Source organism: Pelodiscus sinensis, chromosome 1, assembly GCF_052426305.1.
Source record: "Pelodiscus sinensis isolate ZL-2025 chromosome 1, ASM5242630v1, whole genome shotgun sequence".
Taxonomy (NCBI): domain Eukaryota; kingdom Metazoa; phylum Chordata; order Testudines; family Trionychidae; genus Pelodiscus; species Pelodiscus sinensis.
The window spans coordinates 206,458,393-206,468,865 of NC_143052.1; positions in this window are offsets into that span (position 1 = coordinate 206,458,393).

Below are 10,473 nucleotides of genomic sequence, written 5' to 3' on the forward strand. Positions count from 1 at the left end.
CCCACTTGAAGAAAATAAATGTAAAAGGGAGTTTGGCAAACAGGAGGGGAGGAGAGCTTAGGGTTGCTAACTTTGTACTCATACAAAATTGCGCCCCCCCCATGGCCCTGCCTCCTAACTCACTCCATCCTTCCTCCCTCTGTTGCTTGCTCTCCCCACCCTCGCTCTCATTCATTTTCACTGGGTGGGTTTAGGGGGTTTGGGAACAGGAGGGGGTGAGAACTCAGATTGGTGTGCAGGCTCCAAGATGGGGCCAGAAATGAGGAGTTCAGGGTGTGGCAGGGGATTCCAGGAGAAGGCCAGGGATTGGGAAGTGTATGGAGGTGAGACTGTAGATGGGGATATGGGCTTTAGGGTGAGGCTAGGGATGAGGGGTTTGAGATGTAGGAGGATACTCTGGGATCAAGAACATGGAGGATGGAGGGGGGTTTGGGGGTGGTGCAGGGGGTTGGAGGGCAAGCCCTGGCTGGTGCTTACTTCAAACTGGTTCCGGAAGCAGTGGGATATTCCCGATACAGCTGCTACACGGAGGTGTGGCCAGGTTTTTCTGCATGGTCCATCTGCAGTCACCACAAGTTCCCAGCCAATGGGACCTACAGAGCCAGCACTTAGGGCAGGGACAGCGTGTGGAACCCCATGGCTACCCTTCTGTGTAGGAGCTGGGAGTCACAGTCTTTTACTAAAAGTCATGGAATTTGTGACCTCTGTGACAAAATCATATCTTATCCATAGCAAATATTAGCAGTCATACAAAATTAGAACTGTTTGAAAGGTAGCTTTTTCATCCAAAGCATGGTGATCACATTTTTGTGTGTGAGAATAGTAGATTATTATAGGTCACTGTGGGAATATTTGAGTGTTTTTGTTTCAGGAATAAAGAAAATTTTGCTTGAGGAACATGAAACTTGTAAGGGAGACAATGCATGAAAAAAAGAATTCAACTTAATATTTTGTCCAGGAACAAAGACTCATACCAACGTTTTAGTTCTCAAAATTAAAAATCCAGGTAAGAAAGCCACAGTGCAAAAATTTGTGGAATTTGATGAGGGAATGGGACTTTCTTCCACCACCCCTCAAATAAATAGCGTTATCTGTCTTTAAAATTTTTAAAATCAAATGGCAATATCTACAAACTGGGAAATAAAGCTGCATTGTTTTTCCACCTGTGGAGGTAACGTTTCCTGGTACCTGATACTTGTAGTTGCCTATTGCTTTGCCTGTCTGAGGGTTTCTTGTAAATGCTTGGTTAAGATTTTGTTTACTGACTGATAGGCTGTAAAAAAAGTATTGTGGCTCTGTCATCATGCTTGTTAGCCCAAGTATCAGCTCTGCTGACAGAGAAGGCCTTATATTTAAAAGCATCTAAGTGTCCTGTGAGACTAAGACCTTAATTCTATTAGATTTGACTGGTTTTTAGGGACCTGTGCTGTCAGCCTGTCTCAAGTGTCTTTACCATTTCTTCTAGTGCTAGACCTTTCAGACAGCAGGAGACACATCCTCTTGTTTGTCTATGAAAATATAGTCAGAAGAATTGGGTTACGGTGTGTCTCTATGTCAAGAGAAATTCATACCTTTTAGAGTTTTCCTCATTCAAGATTCGTTCATTTTTAAGAGACAGCTGTGACACTCCAGATGTGACCAGAATAAACTAGCATACCTACCAGTTGTGTCATTAAATGTCTGATACTGCAGGACTATGTAGCACTTTAAAGACTACACCAGATTAACGCAGCTACATTTCTATCACTATTCATACTGCAGGAGGCATTGCCATGTAAGGCTTAATAGCTTAGTTAAGCACTGACACCCCAAAAGGAAACAATATTTTGCATTAACAAAAACGTGGATAGGGAGACGGCTGTGACTAGCTTGTACTCCCTGGCCTTGGTTACCCAGAGAAAAGAAGCCAAAGCCAATGAAAATGATTTAATGATTGCCATGGGCTGTGTTTTTGGTTACATTCAGTGATTAAGGATGCAGCTTTTGGTTCTGGTTAAACCCACAGAGCAAAGTTTCTGTCAGCTTTGTCATATGACTAGCTAGTTGCTTTTTTTTCCAGCATGAAAGCAGAATTTTCACACCCGTTTCTGAAAACTTTGAGAATGATTAGTGGCCAGCTAACTTGTGATTATCAGAGAATCCTTTGGAGCAGAGCTTCCCTTCTGTTCTTATTATATATGGCTCATATTTACAAACAATTTCCAGAAAAATATATAGAAGGCAGTTTGTTTAGTGGACCAGAACCTATAGTCTGAACAGCTAGCAGCAAGTGATAAATAGATGTCAGTCTGGCCTGTCAATTATTTGTGGCTGCAGTTTTTTAAGTACTTGGAAAAGGGGAGAGAGTAACTGTGAACCTCTCCACAAGACTTTGAATTCATTTCCCCTGAAATGCTTTCATGTGATGCTCCAGAAAAATCCTAGAGTTTTACAATTGTGAAGTCAGATAACTCTGGCTTCAGGAAACTCATAAGCTCACATTGGCCATGCTCAGTAACCTAAAATACAAGCATGATGCTATATATTTTATTAGTTTTTAAGTCGATGTCTACACAAAAACATTATTTTGAAATAACTAGCGCTATTTTGAAACATACAGGCAGTCCCCGGGTTACGTACAAGATAGGGACTGTAGGTTTGTTCTTAAGTTGAATCTGTATGTAAGTCGGAACTGGCATCCAGATTCAGCCGCTGCTGAAACTGATCAGTTTCAACAGCGGCTGAATCTGGATGCCAGTTCTGACTTACATACAGATTCAACTTAAGAACTCCAGGCATCCCCAAGTCAGCTGCTGCTGAAACTGATCAGCAGCTGATTCCAGGAAGCCCCGGGGTAGAGCAGCTCTGCCTCGGGCTTCCTGTAGTCAGCGCTGGTCAGTTTCAGCAGCGGCTGACTTGGGGACGCCTGGGGCAGAGCAGCTCGGGTGCTGTTGGGTTGGTCCAGTAGCACGGCCGCTCCTCGGCACTACAGGACCAACCCAGCAGCACCCCAGCTGCTCTGCCCCAGGCGTCCTGATTCAGCCACTGCTGAAACTGATCAGCAGCCTGGTTGGTCCAGTAGTGCCAAGGAGCGGTGCTGCGGGACCAACCGGCAGCGCCCCACCTGCTCTACCACAGTCCCCGGGCTTTGCTCCACGTCTCCCTGGTCTGCTGGGGGGGGGGCACTAGCTGCGTCCCCCCCCAGCAGACCAGGGAGACGCGGAGCAAAGCTGCGGAGGACCCGGGCTGGACCCGCGGCTCTTCCAGATCAGCTGGAAGCGCCGCGGGTCCAGCCCGGGTCCTCGGCCACTTTGCTCAGCGTCTCCCTGGTCTGCTGGCTCCCCCAGCAGACCAGGGAGACGGGGAGCAGCTTTTCTCGCCCCCGAGGTGGCGGGCGGCGGGACCAGGCGTCCCACCGCTCCAGTCCTCCGGGGCGAGAAAATCCCCGTTCATAACTGCGGATCCGACATAAGTCGGATCCGTGTAACTTGGGGACTGCCTGTAGTTCGCGTCTGCATGGCCAGCAGTTATTTCTATATAATGTTGAAATACTGACAAGCCGGAGGACTTCTTACTCCGATTCCTGTAATCCTCATTTTATGAGGAGTAAGGGAAGTCGGAGAAAGAGTGCTCTATTTTGTAATAAGTACTGTGTAGATAGCACCAAAACTCAAAATAAGCTATTTTGAAATAAGGTATGCATTGATGTAGCTCAATTTGCATAACTTATTTCGAATTAAGCCCTGATGTGTAGCTGCACCCAAAGGTGCTACGGTACCACTCGTTGTTTAAGGGTTTTTTAAAGCATTAGCATAGTCACTCCCACATTAACAGCGGCTCACTTCATATGCAGAGTCATGCCCATGTTCATGATATGGAAAAACACAGTATTTAAGGGTTATTGTGGGAGTTGTGGATGAGGCAATTTCTTCTGTGTATCCACAGTAGGAAAAAAGGAATTTTTTGTTGTTTACAATAATATTAGCTAATACATAGTTATTAACACATTATAAAATCCTGATGAGGACAAGGCAGTTCGTAGCTTTCACACATTAAGATTTATCTTGATGTGCTAACTCATGTGAAAACTGAAAACTAGGGTTGTTAAATTGCAGGTAATCAACTAATTGAATAATCAATGGAATTTCCATTGACTACTTGATTAGTTGGTAAGTGGGGAAACTGCAGAGCCACAGCAAGGTTAGCTCCTGGCCTGGGAGCTAACCCCACTGGTGGTCTGTCTTTTAAATGTATTAAGAGCCACCAGGGCCAGGCGGCTCTTAATACATTTAAAAAACAGAAGCGCGGAGGGAGGGGGACCAGGAGTGAGCTGGGACAGCTGAATCCCGGCTCGCTCCTGGTCCCCCCCACCACTGTGCTTCTGCTTTTTAAATGTGTTAAGGGCCCGGCGGCTCTTAACACGTTTAAAAAGCAGAGGTACAGTGTCTGGGACTGGGCCCAAACCGGGTATCAGTTGATTCCCGGCTCGTGCATGGTTCCCCACTACGCCTTCGCTGAAGACAGTGCTGGGGGCTCTTGCTTCCCCACTTGCTGCCTCTCTTCGATAGAGGCAGCAAGAGCAGGGGGGAAGTGACTAGTGAAGTGACATTTCCTTATCGGTTAGTTGACTAGTCGCTTACATCCCTACTACAAACTGCCTCATCTTTGCTATAATTTTATCACATTAATTACCATGTTTGTTAGCCAACCTGTGGTAGCAATCCTGTTTTTATCCCTAGTGAAGAAAAGGTCTCCACTTCTTGAGCTAGGTTTCATGCATTTGGATAGTGCCTAGTACAATGGGCCTCATTCCTGACTGAGGCCTTGTGCACTATTGCTATTTTAAATGAGAAGAAAAACAGAATAAATTCAGGTAGTCAAGACTCAAAAGCATAAGCATGTGACAAACTGCAGAAAGAACCAATAAAGGGACTGACCTGCGCAATATGAGTGAAAAAAGCAATGTTGACAAGTGCAAGGAAATAATCGTATTCCTCCCATTCTGCTAATTTGTGCAGAGTATCCACTCAGGGAAGAAATCTCTGTGTTACCATGGTCAGATTAATAAACTATGAAGATTCAAAATAAACAGAATGTATTAAGAAAGGAACGTAGAACAATACAGAAAATGTCGTAACTTCTCGATCCTTGATTGCTGTCACTCCCTTGGGTAACCACAGTACTTTGCTTCATAGTCTGGTTTTAGAACATGTGCAACAGTTCTTTCTGTTGCTCATCATCTTCTCCTGTCGCCATATATCTCTGCTTGCTGTGCTCATGAAAATAGAAAGGAAGGATGGTCTTGTGAATCGGATCTCAGGGATATTTGGTTTAAAAATCCAGGTTCTCACACAGATGACCTGTGTGACCTTGGGCAAATCACTTAATCTGTGTAATTGTGGTAATAAACTTTACTTTCTCCCACATGTTGTCTGCCTTGTCTATTTAGCTTGCAAACTCTTCAATACACTGCTTATTACATATACGTACTGCATTTAGTGCAATGAAGTGGATCTCTAGGCGATACTGTAGGAAAATAAATAATAAATAATAATAATAATAAAATAATGCTTAGGCTTGCATGAAGGGATATGGTTCCCCAAAACATACATGCAGATTAATCTTGGCATTCAAATATCTGGAGAAAAGGTGTATAGAAAAGGGTTTGAGTTTCAATTTGTTAGTGATTATTTCAGTAAGTCCCAGTCTACACTACATTGGAAGGTAGAAGTAAGATATGCAACTCCAGCTACATAAATTACATAGCTGGAATCAACGTATCATACATTGCATTTCCATGCCATCCACTCAGCAGGAGACCAACAGGAGCAAATGTTCCCATTGGCTTCCATTGCTCCTCCTGAGGAGCAGGAGTACTAGTGCTGACAAGGGCACTCTGAGTTTGATCTAGCAAGTCTATACTACACCTGCTAAATCAAACCCTGGAAGATCAACCATAGCAATGTCGATCTTCTGCATAGTGTAGATGTGTCCTAAGTGTTTAAATAGTTTCATTATTTACCCAGCTCTGCTTCTGACACCTAGAATGACATCTATGTAACTTGAAAACCTCCACCAGATCATTATTAGACCTGTTTGGAAAACAGATTTACATTCCAGAAGAAACGGTAACATTTCCTTAAACGTTGAAAGCAAGTGGCCTAATCACTCTGCAATGAATGGCAGTCTAGAGAGAATCAGCCTACAGTGGCTGCACACTTTTTAAACAGATAAAATAAAAATACCATCTCCGATAGGGAAGGGATACTGGGGAAGCTGAGACTGAAATGAATCCGCAGTCTGAGATCAAGCTCCCCGTGGGTTAAAGAAAGAACAGCGAAGTCAGATATTTGAAATGGAACATAATCTCTTCAAGGTTGATTCTGAGGGGTTTTATGTTTTGCAGTACAGGGGTACTTATTAGATATAAATGGTTTATGATGGACTGCAGTTGTGATTACACAGTAGAGTACAGTAGCCCTTTTCTCCAAAAAACTTCTTGTACATTAGAAACCTTATAGTAAACATGATTTGTTTGCAATTGTTTTTTCTCTTAAAGCAAAAAGGAGAAATGTTTAGACCAGAACATAAATATCAAGGTCGCCTCAATGAAGCAGAACAAAGAAATGTGGTTTTGAACTGAATCCAACCTGTAGCTTTAGAGAAAATGTGTTAGAGTGCAAGTCTGCTTCAGTAATCCTTGTGCAACTCCAGAAGGGCCAATGAGGTTACATGGGTGTGAGAGGGGGCAACGTTTCAGCCACTCCATGCAGATGAGGTCAAAGTTTCTTTTTAATTACATGAATGTACCGCTGCTAGCATGAATGGGGATATGCCATTTTAATTGAGGGCAGAATTTGGCCCACTGTACTTTAACTGTGCCAGGAGTGATAACTTACGCAGTGAATAGTGTTCACAGATATTTTCACAGATCCGGGAGATTCTACTTTGAGACTTAAATATGTTCTATTTGGCTTCTGCTATTAGGGTACATCTACATGAGCAACTGTGTACATATTCGTGCACTTAATTGTTCCCCCCTTTCATTGTCCCCTAGAAGCATGCATCTGAAAGTGAGTATAAATAAAGGAAACTAGCATGCCTAAAGGGTATGGTTAAGTATGCACTTTAGGCTGTGGCATGGCCCTGTACCTGTGCCAGTGTGTCATGTAGACTGGGCAAAGGACATGTACAGGGTCTTAAGTTTCAGTAATGAACCAGCTTCTTCCTGACTCTCACTCAATGTATAAAGGTTTGGTTTTTTACAGATGTTCCCTTAATATTTTAAAGATGTTTGGCTGACAGCCCCTTTTAAAATATTTTAACTGCACATTTCATCTTGTATTTTTAATAAATGTTATAGTTTTGTAGACTTGTGTGTGGAGCCATCTTCCTAAGTATGATGGACTGAAAATGCTTTCAAATGCGGCCCAATGGTTCTAGCACATGATATTTGATGCTGTGATACTGCAAGCATTTTTCCATCTGTCCTAGAGCCATACACAGCTTCCTTCAGAAATATCCAGAGTCCCAAGGATACATGGGAGAGAAAAGAGCCATTAGTATTATGTGCTTACAGCAAGTACCATTAATTTTCAAAAAAGCAGACCTCTCCATGAGAAAATGGGTGAATGGACATCTTTACAGCTTAGTTCACATGCACAGCAAAGCAAAACAAATGCCAGTAACAATACAGGCAATGATAGTATCTGCCACAGTGCCACTACCCTGGGCATAAACAGATGCTGCTCCTCTCCTCCTCTTTTCCCTGCCCTGAAACCTTGATCAGTGTCTGTGATCCAGTGCATTACAAACTGCTCTAGTCAACCACTAGATCTTCACCAGTGGGTTGCACACGTTTCCAAGCTGTTTGGGTCTGGATAGAGTCTAACTACTATCTGTAGCTCTCAGACTGTAAGGCACCTCTTGTCTGAGACCTACCTTGACATGTAGAATGCTTCTGCCCAGCAACCCTAGGCCTTACAACCAGTGAAGGGCAACAGACTTGCCAAGTCCCTGGAAAAGGTAGGGAGCCCAACTCTGTGCTCTTTGAAGGGGTAGGGCTTCAGGTGGAAAGGGCAGGGATGGGACAGCCAGCCCACAGCACTACCTGGAGCACTCTGCAAAAAGGCCTCATCCCAAGCAGCCATCAAGCCATCTGTCCAAGTTTCCACTGTTTGTTTCCTTTTTGTGTTTAAACTCAAAGATTTCTCTGTTAAACCAAACTGGTTGCCTGCCAGTGGCTCCAAGTCTATCAGTTTCCTGAGGGATTCAAAGTCTGCTTTTCTGAAGTCAAGGGTTGTATTCTGTTGCTCTCCTTTCTTCCTTTGGTCAGGATTCTGAACTCAACCATCTCATGGTCACTGCTCAACCATCTCATGGTTACCACCTACTTCTACTTCTCCTGATAATTTTTTCTCTGAAAGCAGTAAGTCAAAAGTAGCATGGCCCCTAGTTGGTTCTTCCAGCACTTGCACCTGGAAGCGGTCCTCAACACTCTCCAAAAACTTCCTCAGTGCACTGCTGTATTGCTGTCCTAGCAGATTGAAGCCCCCCATAAGAATGAGGACCTGTGATCTGGATACTTCTGTTAATGGTCCAAAGAAAGCCTCTTTCAATCAGTCTTTCTGGTCTGGTGTTCTATAGCAGATGTGCACCATGACATCACTTTTGTTGTTCTACATCTTCTCTAATTTCATACTGGAGCTCTGAGCAATCATACCCCTCTATTACATATAGTGTAACTCCCCCACCTTTTCCCCCTTGCCTATCGTTCCTGAACAGTGCATATTGGTCCATGACAGTGCTCTAGCTCCACCAAGTCTGTGATTCCAACCACATCATAGTTATTTGACTGTGCCAGGACTTCCAATTTTTCCTGCTTGATTCCCAGGCTTTTTGCATTTATGTACAGACATCTAATATAACTAGCCAATTTCTCTACTTTCTCACTATGAATCAGGAAGCTTCCCCTCTTTCACTCTCCTCCTTGTGTTTCCTTTCAGCATCCCACTTCCCAATTGCCTTAAGAATTAGGTCACCATCCCCCAGGGAACCTAGTTTAAAGCCCTCCTCACTAAGGTAGCAAGCCTGCCTGCAAAGATGCTCTTCCCTCTCTTCCTAGCAATCATTTTTCCTGGAACAACATCCCATGGTCAAAGAATCCAAAGCCCTCTTTCCAACACCATGTACTCCACCATGCATTTACCTGAATGAAGGAATAACTAGATGAAATTCTAAGGCTTGTGCTATGAAGGAGATGATGCTAAAAGATCATAGCTTTCTGACCTTCAAACAAATGTATTAATTGTAGGTGGCACTGGTAGTCTTCATTAAGCTGGTCGCCTATCTTTCTATGATGGGTTTTGCTCATAAAAGCTCATGATACTATAACAAATATATATATATATATATGTTAATCTTGAAGGGTTCATCTACACTGCAATGCTATTTCAGGATACTGGAGTATCCCAAAGTAGATATCCCGGGTCTTCACAGCAAGCCCGTTATTCTGGGCTTGCTATTCCGATGTCCCTATAAACCTAATTCTGCAAGGAGTAAGGAATGTTTTGGAATAGCACTTTATTTCAAAATTTGGCACTGTGTAGACAGCACCAAATGATGAAATAAGCTATTTCAAAATAGCATCAAAATAAGATACACAATTTGTATAGCTCAAATTGCATATCTTATTTCAAGTTACTGTGAAGTGTAGATGTACCCTAAGGTGCCACAAGACTACTTGTTTTCAAAGTTATAGACTAACTTTCTATGAGAAGGCATCCTTTTCGCTGTCTTATAATTTTGCCAAACAACTGTTTGAGCTGAAACTTTTCATGTTTGGTTGCTTTAGGATGATTATTAAGTTTCAGTTTAAAAGTTTTCATGCTATTTATGAGACTCAAAGTTTGCCCTTGTTAAATTCTGACAACCTATCATTGGGTAGCTCTAGCAAATCCATACTTTGGAGCAGAGATTTGAAATTAAGCATGGGGAGTCTCTAGGCATCAAGGAGGTGCCCACCAGGAAAAAAACACCTGAAATTCACCCCCATTATGATTCTCTGAAAAGAAAAAAAAACCTTAGTTTGCACATGCTCTGTACTCTTAGATTTTGGTAGCTAAATTCTCTTAAGTGTCTGTCTATCTTGAATGTGCTCTATCCACTCACACCTCCTACCTGCTGACTGGACTGTGCATGAACCTCCCCCAAACCGTGAGTTCTATTCCCATATCTCAGGGCTGAATGGCACTTTCCCTGTAATTGTTGCCCTTCACTGCCAAAGGCTACTGTGGTTCTGGACACTGAGAGCTGGGGGATTGTCTTTCTCTTCTGTCACCCAGGAAGAAAGAAAATCAAGTCTTCTGTCACCTCCAGCTATAGAAAGCGTTACTGTGTAATCCTAACATTCTTCTGAGGTCATTTTTATATTTAATATGTATAAACAGCATAAGATGACAGGTAAAAAAGCAGGTAGCATACCTCTCAGTATAG